At 51.2% G+C, this 15,971-nt stretch overlaps 1 protein-coding gene across 6 annotated transcripts in view; it reads left to right on the top strand.

Moving 5' to 3' along the window:
- The window catches only part of HIVEP3 (HIVEP zinc finger 3), a 270,464-nt gene that overhangs the window by 234,278 nt on the left and 20,215 nt on the right, over nucleotides 1–15,971 (top strand). The gene's annotated exons all lie outside the window — the stretch shown is intronic.

Raw genomic sequence — 15,971 nt, 5'->3', positions numbered from 1 at the left:
CTCCATGGCTGGGGGGCTTCCAAAAGGAATCACAGGGGATGCCTGGATGCTGCTTTAGCTACAGACCAGTGTGCTCTTGGCATATTATCCCTATTATTATTATTATTATTATTACTATTATTATTATTATTTCTATTTCTATTTCTATTATTTCTATTTTTTTATTTTTTTATTTTATTTTAATTTGGGGGATTATTTTCATTTTCATCTTCGTCTTCATTTTCACATATATAGAGTTATGCAACTAGCTAGAGTTACACGGTTATATGGTTGTTGTTATTAGCACCACTACAATTATTTTATATTATGTCATTATTTTATATGATGTCATTATTCTATTCAATTTTCTTTTTCTTATTTTACTATTATTAACTATAATATATAATATGAAAAGCTGCATATATATAATAGATTCATATTATATATATGATATAGATAGATATATTAAATATATTCATAGAAAATATTTTTCTATATAACTATATAACTATAGCTAGTTATATCACTACATATGTTATTAATACAATAATATTAATATTATTAATGTGGCTAATAATAATAATTTTATTAATATGATTATATACACCGAACCTGCTGCAGAGCAGTCAATTAATGGACCAGCTAAAAGCAGCTGCCTAAGACAGAGCTGGGCTGCATTTTTAGGTTCAATTGCAGGGAAATGCCTGGGAAATGGCATTACGGGTTTTCCAGGTTCTCTCCTCCCTAATTGTGGTATCGAGTGTTCCTCAGCTCCCAGTGAAAAGCTGAGGGGGTTGAAGTGCAGGTCCTTTCCAGAGCTTTGGCTCTGCTCAGCTCCTCACACTTCATCATCATCATCATCATCATCATCATCGTCATCATCATCCCGGGCAGTGGAGCTCCAGCCCCTCTTCCCTCCGCCGCTTTTCCTGCGGGGTTGGAGCTGCCCCAATCCCTGGATGATGTGCAGGGAACGGCAGGATCCAGCTCCCCCTGCCTGGGCTGCCCCGGCTTCGCCAGCAGCAGAGGGAAGTCGAGGAGAATTGAGGGAAATCAGGGAAATCAAGGAAATCCCAGCCTAATTGCAGCTGGAGCTGGAAGTTGTGACCCCACCTCCCAGGTGGGAAAGGGCACCCCAAGAGCTGAGCCCCTGGAAAACCTCGGGAAGCTGGAACTTGGCTGGAGTCCCCATGGCTGCTGGGGGATGGTCCTTAGGGATGAGGGGGTTTGGATGGACTGGGAAGAGTTGCCCAGGGGCTCTCAGAGTGGGCAGGGAGGTGCCAGCCTGGCAGGAATTCAGGATCCAGCAGGAATTGGGGTACATCCTCTGGGATGGGTGAGCCCCGCCCATGCCCGGCCCTGCCCGCAGCCCTCCGTGTCCAGGACTGAGACCCCCACTGTGACTGTAGGAACACTGAGAGACCATCCCGGGGCTCATGGATTCAGCAGCACTGATGATCTCAGGCCCCTTTCCAGGTGTTCCACGACCCAGGTCCTTCCTCTGTACTTCTGAGGATGAGTAGGGCTTAAACCCCCCCATTCCCTTCATCCAGGTGAGAGCCTGAGGGGCAAAACCCCTCCAGCTCACCTGGAATCCCTCACCTGTCTGGAACTGGTGGGAAATTTTGTAGGACAAAACTTCCTGTCCTCCAGTTCCTGCTGTCCAGGGGGACTGATGGTATCTCAGGCCTCCCTGGGATCACTCCTCATTTCCTGCCTCGGCACTGACAGGAGGCAGGAAATGAGAAATAATTGAATCAGTTCCGACAAATTGGTTTGTCTTGGATCCAGTCTGAGGGATGGGGAAGGGTCTGGGCTGTCTCTGAGGCTCGGAGCGTTTCTGTCTGCACCAGAGCAAGGTGCAGAATTCCGTTAATAATCACAGCCCCCAGGGGCTGGGAGCAGGAGAAGGCTGATGGGATGGGCTGCTCGGAGGTGATAATCCCAGCCCAATCCATCAGACCCTCTGGGGTGTCGAGGGGTTGTAATAACCTGAGTGGCTTTGGGAATTCTGTCGGTGGCATTTATATCTGCAGATCAGAAATCCATCAGCCATCAACGCCCAGTGGAGATGAGGGGAAGAACAGAGCAGAAATTGGTATTTTTTTTATACTTTCTGAGGATTTTTGTTGCTGCTGGTTCTCAGGTTGCCTCTCTCGTGCTGTCACAGAGTTTTGTTACCTCAGGAACAGAGGGATGGGGCAGCTGGGCTTGGATTTGTTTGCCTCATTTCAATAGAGGCAGAGGCTGTTTGGAAATAATCCCAGCCTATCGTTATTAATTGTTGTAATTATGAATTAGGAGCTTTCCCTGGGGAATCGGGGAGGTGTCAGACTCCTGGAACCGTTTGATTCCCCTCTGAATTCCAGCAAGGATGGATCCCAGAAGGATCAGCCGGTGGGGAACTCCCAGGATGGTGCCAGCGAGGACAGGGATGTGCTCCAGCACCTCGGGAATTGCACATCCCCAGAAACCTCAGAGGGCTCGGCTGCTGCTGCCAGGCCCACCCAGGGAAGGGCCTGAGATTCCACAGGGGACCATTTCTCCTGGAAAATCATCCTGCTGCTCCCCACCAGGTTCTGCTGGAGTTTCTCCTGGAGCTTTTTTCTGGAGCTTCTGGAGCTTCTCCTGGAGCTTCTCCTGGAGCTTTTTCTGGAGCTTGTCCTGGAGCTTTTTCTAGAGCTTCTGGAGCTTGTCCTGGAGTTCATCCTGGAACTTCTCCTGAAACTTCTCCTGAAGCTTCTCCTGAAGCTTTTTCTGGATCTTCTCCTAGAGCTTGTCCTGGAGTTCATCCTGGAACTTCTCCTGGAGTTTCTCCTGGCACTGGGTTTGTCCGGGCTAGCTGGTGGAGCTGTTCGGGGATCAAATGTTTGTGTTGAAGTTGTTCCATCATGTGCAGGATGCCAAGTTCACATCCAAAATCCTCACAAATCCAGGCCTTTCCTGTTATTGCAGAGCGTCCTGGGGCCGGCCCTTGGCTGGGGATTGGGTTATTGGGAATAACAGGCAGGGGTTTGGGATGTTCAGGTCATGGATGGGTATTCCCTGGCTCTGGTGGAGGAGAAGAAATCCAATATTCCCTGCAGGCTGGAGCTGCTGGAAGGGGAAATGTTTGGGACTCTGTTGCTAAGGAATGAAAGGCTGGGGATAAACACGGACCCTGACCAGCGCCCCCTCACCAAGCCCTGGGCCCCTCCGGGGTGGGTCCAGCCCCTTCCCAGAGAGGGTCAGTCCCCAGGGAGAGCTTCTCCAGCCCGTGCTGGTGGAGAGGAAGTTTTCTCTCCTTTCCTCACCCCTAAGGGATTCGTGCCGCAGAGCTCCCAAAGCTGACGGGGCAGTGCGAGGGGGAGGCAGGAGGTCACTGCCGGAGCATCCCGGCCAAAGGCTTCCAGCAAAACTTCCAGGAAGAGGAGCTGAGCCCCCGTGGGACAAGAGGGAAACGAAAGGACGTGACAAAGCAAACAGAGCCCAGAGGAGGGGGCCGGTCTGAGCCGGTTTTGTGGCTCATTTGTACAGAAAAATCAGTGTTTCCTCTTCCATCCCTTAATAACAACAGGGTCAGCATTGCTGGAGCTGGCTGAGGCTGAGGGGAGGCTGGAAGTGACCACAAATCCCTGGATTACTCCCCTGGGAGAAGGGAGGCGCAGCTTTTGAAGTTTGCTCAAGTGAGGCGTCGGCACCAGGGAAACGCTTTCGGGTCATCTTGGGAAATACTTTACAAATTTGACACAAATTAGGGCTGGAAATTCCCTTCTGCCGCTGGGAGTACTCGGGGTATTGAAGTGGATCCCTGGCCAAAGAGTGAGGAAACACAAGGATCCTGGAGGATCCCTGGCCACCAGCACCAGTGAGCAGGGCCATTGGTCAGTGGAAGGGACTTCAAGCCCCTAATTTTATTAAAATCAACTCTTATTAAAATAAATTCTATTCCAGTGCCATGTTCTGTGGCTCTGACTGCAGTTCATGTCTCACGCTCTCCAATGAGCACCAAAAGGTTCCTCATTCCCCCTTCCAGGGACTGGAAACGTTCACGATAAAACGCATTTGTTGATGTTAAAAAAAAAAAAAAAAATCAACAAAAATTTGGAAATATCACATCACTTAGAACCATGGAATCATGGAATGGTTTGGGCTGGAAGGGAACTTAAATCTCACCCCATCGCACTCCTGCCCTGGCAGGGACACCTCCCACTGTCCCCATGTCCAGCCTGGCCTTGGGCACTGCCAGGGATCCAGGGGCAGCCACAGCTGCTCTGGGAATTCCATCCCAGCCCCTGCCCACCCTCCCAGGGAACAATTCCTGATTCCCAATCTCCCGTGCAGCGCTGCCCTCTGGCACTGAGAGCCATTCCCTGTGTCCCATCCTACAAAAACCTCTCTCTCCCTCATTTTTAAAAGCCCCTTTAAGATATTGGAAAGCCCCTGCCCAAAGCTATCAACACTAAACCCAAAATCTAAAAGATCATCCAAGCTGTAGCCAGACCACTCTGTGCACAAACTTCTGTGCAGTATTTCCTAATTTTTAATTAATGTGATTTTCTATTTTCTAATTTTTAATTAATGTAATTTTCAATTCAAAGCGGGGATTTGGGTTTTGGGGGGGATTTTTTTTTTATTTTTTTGGCATTACTGGGACCTTCCCTGCCATTCCCTGGGTGCTGCAGTTCTCTGGTGATGTTGATTTTTTCTTGGGATGTGAAATGAGTTTGGGAACCGTGGAATAACAGCAGGTGGTGTTGATCTCAATCTCCATTTCTTTGCTGGGATCAGAGAGCCCGGAAAATATGTTTTCTGCATTGAAAATATGTTTTCTGTGTTAAAGACCTCACAAAATTGGCTGCTGCACCACGGATTTCTTGTAAAAGTCAGTAAATAACTTCTTTTTCCTGCTTCCTCCCAATGATGGGAATGGGACAGCTCCACCAGGGTCAGGGATCCCTGAGAGCGGAGGAATTGCACAAAATTAGGCAATAATTGGTTGTAACAATTTAAATATCATTTTGAACAGAGTGTTAGACAAAACACCCTACGCAGCCTCCCGTGAAGGGTATTTCTTGAGTGAAATTATGAAATTCTGCTTTTTAATAATTTAAAAGGGAGTGGTGTGGCAGTGAGAGCAGAGGGGCAGTGGCACCCGTCCCCAGGATACCCCTGAACGCACTTCTGGGGTGAAATGGGATATTTAAATGGGATATTTAGGGTGGAGAAAAGAAGGTTTGTGCCAGGTGTGGTGACGGCAGAGAAAATGCAGTTCTGGGACATTTTCACTGCAATCAAAGTGAAATTGTTTCTCACCTTGTCCCGTGGCTGAATATGGAGCTTTGTTCCCCCTTACTCATGTTGGGACCAGTCTGAAACCAGAACTTCCCAGTGCTGCACCCTAAAAACTAAAAAAAACAAACAAACAAACAAAAAAAAAACCCTTAAACTTGGCTCCAAGGAGAGCACAGAGCACCAGGACCCGCTCGGGAGGGACAGCACCGCACAGAGAGCTCAGGGAGGACACAACCGTGTCAGGGAGGCAGCTTTGGGATGAAATCCTCCAAAAATAAATCCTCCAGCCAGCCCAGAGGGGCTGAGGGTCCTCAGCGTGTCCCAGCCAGGCCAGGAGGGGACGGAAAGCCGGAGAAAATTCATCCAAAACTTGCAGTCATGGGCAGGTGTCACCCCAGGAAGCCGATTTTTTTCTGCCAGGATCTGTCTGTCAGGAGGCTCTGTTACATCCCAGATCCGTGAATTCTGCAGTGGGTGTATTTCAGCAGTTAATGAGGGGATTAATTAAAGGCTGGAGGATGGGCGGTGTTTAGCCCTGCGAGGAATAACCAGCTCGAATCACGATTCCTGTGAGGAATGGCCTGAGCCAAACCCAAGTTTTGCTGGGCTGCTGCAAGTTCTGCTTCTCAAATGAAGCAGCTGGCAAGTGTAAAAAAATGCTAATTAATGGCATCAATCAGTCAGGAAATGGCTTCTTGAAATTAATGTGGAGGTGGATAAAACGGGATGGGTCCAACCTGGAGAAAAGGTGCAGGTTTTGGTAAAAAGGGGGGTTCTTTGTGAAGAAAAAAAGGGGGAATTGATGTATTTTCAGATGCCAAATCCTCGCCGTGGTGATTTCTTTGAGTGTTTGTAGATGTGTTGAAATAAATTCTTGAGTAGACCGAGGGCAAGTTCAGAACAGAGAGCTGGGAAAGGCCCCGGAGCTCCTGGCTGTGCAAAAGAGCAGCAGGGGAGTGTGGGGATGGCGGCCCTGGCTTGGGAATTGCGAATTTCATGGCATCATGGAATGATGTGGGCTGGAAGGGACCTGAAATCCCACCCCTGCCACCCCAGGGACACCTCCCACTGTGCCAGTGTCCAGCCAGGGATCCACAGCTGCTCTGGGAATTCCATCCCAGCCCCTCACAGAGAGGAATTCCTCCCGAATATCCCATTTAAATCCATTCTCCATCAGTTTAAAGACCATTCCCTGTGTCCTGTCCCTCCAGGCCTTGTCCCCAGTCCCTCTGCAGCTCTCCTGGAGCCCCTTTAGGCCCTGCCAGGGGCTCGCAGCTCTCCCTGGAGCCTTCTCCTCTCCAGGGGAGCACCCCCAGCTCTCCCAGCCTGGCTCCAGAGGGGCTCCAGCCCTGCAGCAGCTCCAGGAGCTCCTGTGGATTTGTTTCCATAACTGACCCCAACCCAGAACAATTCATTCAGGAATTTTAGGCTCTCTTCAGTGTAACAAGTGCCACAGGGGCCCTGAGGTGAGATCCTGCAGGGAGTGCAGGCAGTGCTGGGAATAAGTGTGGAGTAAGGCCAGGAGCCAGAGCCAGGGTGAGTGACAGAGGGACAGGAGCAGCCTGGAGTTAAACGATCCAGCAGTGGCCTCCAGAGCCAGGCGGAGCGCTGGGAGCAGGAGGGGCTGTGTGCAGGGCCAGGCGCGGCCGTGTCAGCCCCAGTCATCCACGGCACCCCTCCGGAAACCGGCCAGTCCGTGCTGGGGGCACAGGGCTGGGAGCGAGGCGGGTCATCTCTGGGGATTTCTGGGCCAGACTTTCCCTGTGAATATTTTATGAATCAGCTGGATGACTCGCTGGTTGGGTTTTTTCCCTTTTTTATCTCATTTTGTTCGGTTTCTATTTGATCTTCCATGGGAGCTGCTGGAACCATGCCCAGGGCTGAGTGTGAGTGCTCACCCACGTGAGCTCTCCTGCCGTGGTCCAACCGGTCTGGCTGCTGCTGGGGAGGCAAAACCACCCCCAGCCCTGCATTAGCAGTGATGCAGCTTTAATTTACCCTCGAAACATCCAAAAACCATGCAAAATGTACCTGCAGAGGCGGAGGCAGCCACCATCACGCCCCTGGCGTTGCAAACCCTGCAGCAGCTCTTGGCTGTGGGTTTTTTTTCCCCTCCTCCTGTCCCTGTGGTAGTGGGTGCAGAGTTTGGGTTTAGTTTCGGTTTCGTTTGGGTTTAGTTTGGATTTCGGGGTTCTATAGGAGCTGGGTGAGGAGTTTGGGTTTCGTTTGGGTTTCAGAGTTCTATAGGAGCTGGGTGAGGAGTTTGGGTTTCGTTTGGGTTTAGTTTGGGTTTCGTTTGGATTTAGTTGAGTTTCGGGGTTCTGTAGGAGCTGGGTGAGGAGTTTGGGTTTCGTTTGGATTTAGTTGAGTTTCGGGGTTCTGTAGGAGCTGGGTGAGGAGTTTGGGTTTCATTTGGGTTTCAGGGTTCTGTAGGAGCTGGGTGAGGATTTTGGGTTTAGTTTCGGTTTCGTTTGGGTTTAGTTTGGGTTTAGTTTGGGTTTCAGGGTTCTATAGGAGCTGGGTGAGGAGTTTGGGTTTCGTTTGGGTTTTGTTTGGGTTTTGTTTGGGTTTTGTTTGGGTTTTGTTTGGGTTTTGTTTGGATTTAGTTGAGTTTCAGGGTTCTGTAGGAGCTGGGTGAGGAGTTTGGGTTTAGTTTCGGTTTTGTTTGGGTTTAGTTTGGGTTTCAGGGTTCTATAGGAGCTGGGTGAGGAGTTTGGGCTTAGTTTCGGTTTTGTTTGGGTTTAGTTTGGGTTTCGGGGTTCTGTAGGAGCTGGGTGAGGAGTTTGGGTTTAGTTTGTGTTTTGGGGCTCTGCAGGAGCTCTCTGGTTGTTTTGTGGCACCATCCGAGGACAGGAACATTCAGCCCAGTCCTCAGGCAGAGGCTGGGGAAGCTCCTGCATTGCCCGTCTGCTCTGAAAATTGGATTTAATGGGGGGGAAGCCCAGCAGGGACTAATTAGTGCGTGCACACAATCAGCGCGATCCCGCATTTCTCCACGCTCCGGCGGCTGAAGCTGAGCACCTGGCAGGGACAACGTTCTCACATTCCGCTGAAATCCTCTCACCTTGCTCTGCACTTCCATTTTTCCTCGCTGCTCCCTCTCTAATTGCATTGGAGCCACCAGCCCCAGGTTTGCTGCCTGTCTTTAGCCGCGTGGGGCTCTTTGTGCTGGGGGTTTGTGCTCGTGCAGGGGCCTGCAGTGACAATTAAATGATTACAGCGCGGGGAGATGGAGCAGCCCTAATGAGCAGAACTGTGATTCCGCTGCTGTTAGAGCAGAAGTTGCCACAACCCCAGATTGAATCAGTCCTTCACTCACACATGGCATTGACAGGAATGTCTTGGTTTGGAACGACAGGTGTCTGCCAGGGAAAGCCGGAGCTTCCCTTGGAATGGAGAATGTAAAAACCCCTCCCTCCGAATTATTAGTATTTTGTAATTAAGGGGCTTTCAGGCAAAGATATGGGAATAGGAATAACAGTTCTTTACTAGGAATATTAAAAATACAAATGCAGTGAAGCAAGCAAACAACCAAAAAATCCTAGAAACCCTTTCAGAGTCAGAGCAGGACCTGACCGCTGTTGCTCAGGGCGCTGGTCACAGCCCAATGCAGCCCTCCTGCAGTGCCAGGTGTGGTTCTGGTGGAGCAGAGATGATCCTGCAGAAGGCTCCAGCGGTGCTGAGATGGCTCCGGTGTTCCTCTGGCAATCCCGGGCACACAGGCTGTGCTGGTGCTCCGAATGCCAGGTGTGATCCCGGTGGGAATGCCGGGCTCCTCCCCTGGGTGCAGCATCTCCCAGTGGCTGATGGCATTGTCTCAGGCATGCAGTGAGCCTGGATGGCCCAGGAACAGCAGAGATCCCTGCAGGGAGGGACAGGATCACTGCCACAGCTGGGTTAACAGCTGCCCATGGACACCTTCCCTGCCCGGTTCCAGCAGCTGATAATACAATACACACCCTGGTTACATCCTGCCCTGCAACCCAAGACAGCGAGGAACATGGAACTGCTCTGCTTTTGCAGCTTTCCATCCACACCCAGCCCTTGCTGGTGCTGGGCTGGCTCTGTTTGGGTTCCTTGCACTCAGGGTCCCTCCTGGACACCCCAGGCTCCTGCAGGGGCAGCTCCAGGATCAGGGATCAGGCACAGGATGAGGGTTCAGGCGCAGATCCTGCCCTCACAGATCCTCCCATCCCTGCAGCCCACAACGCTCCTCCAAATCAAAAGGGAGAAATGCCATCAAAAGTCATCCTCTTTTTGTGTTTTTACCCCAGGAAAGGTTTCTTGCGTGGATTTGGGTTGTTGGTGAATGTTTTCTGTGACTTCACCTGCTCTGGAGGCAACTCAGTGTGTGACAGAGGTGTCAGTGCTCTGTGAGGGGGTTTACAGCAGCAGGCAGTGTCTGGGGAGGAGCTTTAAAGGCTGAACGTGCATTAAATCCTTACCTTTGTGCAGGGAACACCTCCTGGAGGACATTGTCCATCTTGGTTTCATGATCAGCTGAAATTTTGCTCTCCTCAGTTTTTGCACTCCTCAGTTTTTGCACTCCTCAGTTTTGCTCTGCAGCTCTCCGGATAACTGTCCATAAAAAATGTCTCCCCATCCTGACCATCCCATGCACTTTTCCCGACCACCACCCCATCCCTGGAATTTTTCCTGTCTCTCCTTCAGCACAGTCGTTCACTTTTTGTGTGTTTTCCTCCAAAATTCACCTCTCCATCCACCCCCTTCACCAGAGATCCCGTTTCCCTCCCAATTTTTGTGGTTCGCTGGCACCACTTGGATTTTCAAGTGGAAAAAAACCCCGAGCCCTGGACACAGTGATGGGATCACATCAGGAGAGATTTCCTTGGATTTGGTGGCACCGCCCTGCCCTTGTCCTGGTGTTCTGCCTGCTCCCAGGGCAGTGCTACAGGCAGCAATTCCTGTGGGGTTTTCCAGTGAAATATGGACCCTGCCGGTGCCCACATTTTGTAGGGAAGGTGGAGAATCACTGATCTGCTTCTGGGCAGTGCCTTGGCCACCCAGGCTGTGGTTCAGAGGCGCTGGCATGTCCCACTCAGCCCCAGTGCCACCGAGGTCGAGCTGTGGTCACAAGGAGGGCACTGTGGGGACACTCCCACTTCATTGTGTCCCACACAGAGAAATGGGGAAAATTGCCTTAGGTAGAGTCTGAGCTGTGGGGGCCCACCAGGGACAGGATGAAAAGCAGAAAGGGTCACTTAGGCCTGGGTGATAATTTTTGGTTGGTTTGTATTTTTTTTTTTTTTTTTAATTTATTTTTGCAGTGCCATAAAATTCCTGCTCCTATCCGTGCTTGAATTCCCGCAGAGAGAAAGTGAGCAGGATGCATTTATCCCATTTATTCATGGATTTAGGGTTTCTTGCTGGATTTTGCTGGCGTGGTGCAGAAGGAGGGGGGACAGCAGAGCTGCCACCTTGGGCTCTCCAGGGGCAGCTTTTAGGTTGTCAGAATCCTTTGGGAAGCCACCCTGAAGGGCACAGGAGTCCAGGAAGGCTGGACATCCTCCAGGAGGGAAATCCCAGGAGTCCAGGAAGGCTGGACATCCTCCAGGAGGGAAATCCCAGGAGTCCAGGAAGGCTGGACATCCTCCAGGAGGGAAATCCCAGGAGTCCAGGAAGGCTGGACATCCTCCAGGAGGGAAATCCCAGGAGTCCAGGAAGGCTGGACATCCTCCAGGAGGGAAATCCCAGGAGTCCAGGAAGGGTGGACATCCTCCAAGAGGGAAATCCCAGGAGTCCAGGAAGGGTGGACATCCTCCAGGAGGGAAATCCCAGGAGTCCAGGAAGGGTGGACATCCTCCAGGAGGGAAATCCCAGGAGTCCAGGAAGGCTGGACACCCTCCAGGAGGGAAATCCTGGTTGAGGGCAGGGTGATGGTGACAGTCACCCCTTCACCTCGTGGTGCTCAGCCAGCTCCCAGCCTCTCCTGCAGCTTCAGCTCAGCAGGATCTGTAATGGGATCCGTTATCCCAGCCAGGGATAAGGAAATTTCCGTGCCAGCTCCTCGCAGACCCATACCCAGCTTCATTGTGCTTCTCTGGAAGTACCTTGTTTGTCTCAGTGCAATATCCCTGTCTGGAAAACTGGGATGCTGGAGTGGTTTATGGTGCTTTTAGAAACCTGGAAATGACATTGTCTGCTGCGGGTTTTGCAAAGGAATCCCGCTGTTTGCCCTGCTGGAGCCTGGCACGAGCGCAGGGACAGCTCAGGTGACCGTCTGGCCTTGAGGACACACCTGTGGATGGTCATCCTCAGTCCCCAGGGACTCCGAGGGAAAGGCTGAGGAATTCTGCCGCACACTCAGGTTCAGAGCGGTCAGCTCGCACCAGGGAGTTGTGAGGAAGGCAATTAATGACCAGTAATTAGCGTCACTGTGGCAGTTACACACTTATCCCTGATCTGGCAAATTTTGCAGGAGACATAAAGCAAAAATGAGATCAGTTAATCCCAGAGCAGCCTGTCAGGAACTTCCCAGGGATTTAGCCAAGCCAGATGAGTGGGCAGCCTGGTGACAGATGAAATGTGCCATCAATAAACCCAAAATCTGACACCAAAGGCAACAACTGCGGTGCTTGACTCGGTTCACTCGACAGGGAAGCAAACCCGGCAGCTCAGGACGGGGATCAGATATCCCATTCCTGTGCCTGTGCACCCCAAATCCAAAAAGCAAGCAAGGGATTTTATCAAATGTCAAAACCAGTCGAGGAAATAATTCTTCAGTTGCTGTGAAAGCCTCCAGGGGAGTTCTTTGATACAGCATCGAGCTTCAAATCATGAAAATTCACAGAATTAACGCTGTCCACCTTGATGACTAAAATGTAACCACCGTGCCCAGGCTGTGGCCAGCACGGGCACATCAGCAAAGCCTTTGCAGGGCAAGGTAAAATCCTGGTGGAATTAAAAAAAAATCGAAAGAGGAGGCAGGAGGGAAGGGGTGATTCAGCCCAGCCGTGAGCAATGAGTCCCCCAGAAACCTGCTCTGCCTCCCTGCCTGCCAAGCACCAAACTTCCTTCCCCACTGGCTGTCCAAGGATTTATCCTGTGGTTTCCAGCCACATGGAGACTTTGGATGTGGCTCACAGCAGTGAGGGGAAAAAAGAGACGTGTTTGTGGCTAAAAAGGATGGTCGGGAATTTGTAACAGCAGATACTGAGAACTCAACCTCCTACAGGCTGCAAAGGAATAAATGCTTCGCGGGTTTGGGTTTCAGCTGAAGGGAAGGAGCTGAGACAAAGCTTTCTCCAGGTTTGTGCTTTCCCATTGTTGGGTTTCCTGTGCCTCCTGACCGTGGTTTTGGGTTCGTTCTGGGGCCGTCGGGTCTCTGGTGCTGCCGGGGGTGACCCCAGCCCTGCTGAGGCTCTGCCAGTTCCTCCTGCCCTGAGAAGGGTTTGCAGTGCTGGCCCCAAATTTGCCAGCAGGACGCACCAAGGAAGCATTCAAAAACGCATCAAATGGCTGAGTTTTGACTTCTGTGTCTGTCTGAAAGGGCTGTTCCCTAAATCAGTGTCTGGGTTCGTAATGACCATTAACCCCCGTGCTCCCAATCATTCCCGCGTTGGGGGGAGCGTGGCCCTGCAGGGGCTGGGAGTTGCTGACCGTGGATTATGAATTCCACAGTGCTCTGGAAAAGAAGCCCAGGTTTGCTGCCTCAAACCCCAGCTGTGGCTGTCCACAGGATCTGCTTGCAGCAAACCTCGTGGAGCAGGGAAGGTCCTGTGCCCGGGGTAAATGTTCACACAGAGTGAGCTGTGGCTGATTTTTCTTCCTGATGCAAATCATATGGGCACAGGAGCAGGGAAAGCGGGATCACACTGAAGGAATTGTGTCCATGAATCTATTGCAGCCCTCAGAGCAGGCAGATGGCATCTGCAGAGCGTTCTCTGGGTGGTGGCACTGTCACCTCCAGCTTTCCTCCTCTGTGCTCTGGTATTCCTTGAGATGAACTTGCTTTTCCTCTTTCTCCCCTCTCCCTGCCTGTTTCCCACGTGGTCTCGGGGAGCTGCGGCGGAATATCTGTGCTGAAGCCTTGCAGGGTGTCAGATAAAGCGTAATGCCTAATTCCAGATTAAATCACACATCCCTTCGAATGCAGCCCCGATGGCTTTAATGAGGCTGAGGGAAGGACACAAAAACATTTCCATGGGAGGGTGGGATTAAGGGCAGTGCAAGTACAAGGTGATAAAGGAGCAATTGCAGGTTTTAAATGGCCAGGAGGTTCCCAGCACACTCACAGGTAGGAAGGAGGCAGAGAGGGAAGCCTGCAGTACAAACCCGAGCAGGAAAAAAAAAAAATAAATTCAGGATTCCTGATTCCTTTTGCTCCTTCTGATGCTTTAGCAGTGACTGACAATCACCCATCCCTAACAAAGGCGTGCCCTGGAATCCTTTGGGTTAAATGGAGGTAACTGGGCACACTGGGATGGAGGCTGGGGCACTGTGTGAGCTCTTCAGACACCACCTCAGTCCCCTCTGGCCAGACAATGTGGCGATGGGGCTTGATGTTGGTTTTTTTTAAGGTTTTTTGGGAGGTTTTGATGGTTGGGAACGGCACGATGGGGCGGTGTTGCTGTGACCTCAGTCACAGCAGATAAAATAAAGTATTTGGGCCACCAGGTGACCCTGGTGATGATCTAGAGAACTGCTGCTGAAGGGCAGAAACACGGACTGTGCCCGCAAACGCAGCTGATGGACACCAAAGCCTGGTTCATGCTCCTGGTGCAGGCTGGGGCTGTCTAAACACATGTTTTTCCTCTCTTTTCTCTAATCCATGTCCAGCTCATCCCCCTCGGAGCGCCTCCCATGCCTGTTCAGAGCCAAGGGGCTCAGGCAGGACTGGCAGCACGGCAAGGGTTAATCCCAGCTCACTTCCTGCACCCAGCAGGATCATCCCAAATTTCAACTGCAGCTCCCCCAGACACCCCCAAGGAGCTGGAATTGCCTGGACCCTTCCTGAGGGAAAGGAACCAAGTGTGTGGAGATGCAGGGGTCCCTGCAGCGGGACTCACACCGCTCTGACCCCACCCTTGCAGGAGCCGGGAGGAATTTCCATGGGTGCCTTTCCCATCCTGCCAGCTCCGGGCTGGATTAGGGGTCTTTGTGCGGTTTTTTAATCAGTTTTAAATGAGCCTTGTTTTTCTACCTTATGAATGCATAGGTTTTAGTGTTTGCTATATATTCACTTGTTGAAGTGCTCAATCTATTGCAGTGCAGCTGTTTCTGTTCAAGTTCCTCCTCGGTCTGGCTGCTGTTTTCTCACCCTTCTGGTTTGGAATAGGCTTCAGTGGGAAGATACTAAAACCTGACTGATGGTGTTGGATGCCTTTGGATCTCCTATTAAGAGGCTTTAGACAGCCTGATTTTTCCAGGGTGGATGTTTGGAGATTTCTGAAGACCAGACTTAATTCCTCCTGGGTAGAAAAATGACTTGCAAGAAGTGCCATGCTTCAAAAATCTGGCCTCTTTAAGATCTGAGGGGAGCAATTTCGTGTTACCTTATTCTTCTTGTGCTGCAAGTACAGGAAATTGCAGACTTCATTTGCTGAGCAGCAGGAGGCTGAAAGATTTGTCTCAGTCTTAGGAGGGTTTTTCAACCCCCCATCCTGCAGCCTTCCCCATGCACTAATGCCTGGACAGAAAATAAAATATGTAATGGGAAGGAAGGATGACCAATCTCGTTCTCTTGGGTAAACCTAAATCGTGATCTTGTGCCAAAGATAAAAGAGCCTGGAGTCTGCAGCGTTTACATTTAGTGGTAGCATGATTTATTTATTAAAAAAAAAAAAAAAAAAAAAAAAAAAAAGGAAGAGAGAAAAGGATGTTTTCTTCTCTTTGTGTCCATTCTGGGTGTCTCATTCAGGCTGTGCACGAGTCACAGGGCGGGTTGTGGCATCAGTGCCTTCTCAGGTGGCTCTGGCTGCAGCCCTGGCAGGGAGAGGTCGTGTCCCAGGAGGTTTGGCTGGGATGCGTTTTCCCAGCACCCTGCAGACACGGACTGGGCGTGTTTTAAAAGGCAGGGACTGAGAGGCAGCCGGGCTGGGCTGGGACAAACCCTGCACAGGGACAAACCCTGTCCAACCCAGCCTGGGACAAACCCTGCACAGGGACAAACTCTGTCCAACCTGGGACAAACCCTGTGCAGCCTGGAACAAACCCTGTCCAACCCAGTCTGGGACAAACCCTGTGCAGGGACAAACCCTGTCCAACCCAGCCTGGGACAAACCCTGCACAGGGACAAACCCTGTCCAGCCTGGGACAAACCCTGTGCATTGACAAACCTTGTCCAACCCAGCCTGGGACAAAACCTGCACAGGGGCAAACCCTGTCCAACCCAGCCTGGGACAAACCCTGCGCAGGGACAAACCCTGTCCAGCCTGGGACAAACCCTGCACAGGGGCAAACTCTGTCCAACCTGGGACAAACCCAGTCCAACCTGGGACAAACCCTGCGCAGGGACAAACCCTGTCCAGTTGAGACAAACCCTGTCCAACCTGGAACAAACCCTGTCCAACCCAGCCTGGGACAAACCCTGCACAGGGACAAACTCTGTCCAACCTGGGACAAACCCTGTCCAGCCTGGGATAAACCCTGTCCAACCCAACCTGGGACAAACCCTGTGCAGGGACAAACCCTGTCCAGCTGGGACAAACCCTGTGCAGGGACAAACCCTGTCCAGCTGGGACAAACCCTGTGCAGGG

The sequence above is a fragment of the Hirundo rustica genome, chromosome 25, assembly GCF_015227805.2.
Source record: "Hirundo rustica isolate bHirRus1 chromosome 25, bHirRus1.pri.v3, whole genome shotgun sequence".
NCBI classification, from domain to species: domain Eukaryota; kingdom Metazoa; phylum Chordata; class Aves; order Passeriformes; family Hirundinidae; genus Hirundo; species Hirundo rustica.
The sequence above is the reverse complement of the archived record's forward strand: the minus strand, read 5'-3'. Positions and strand labels throughout refer to the sequence as shown.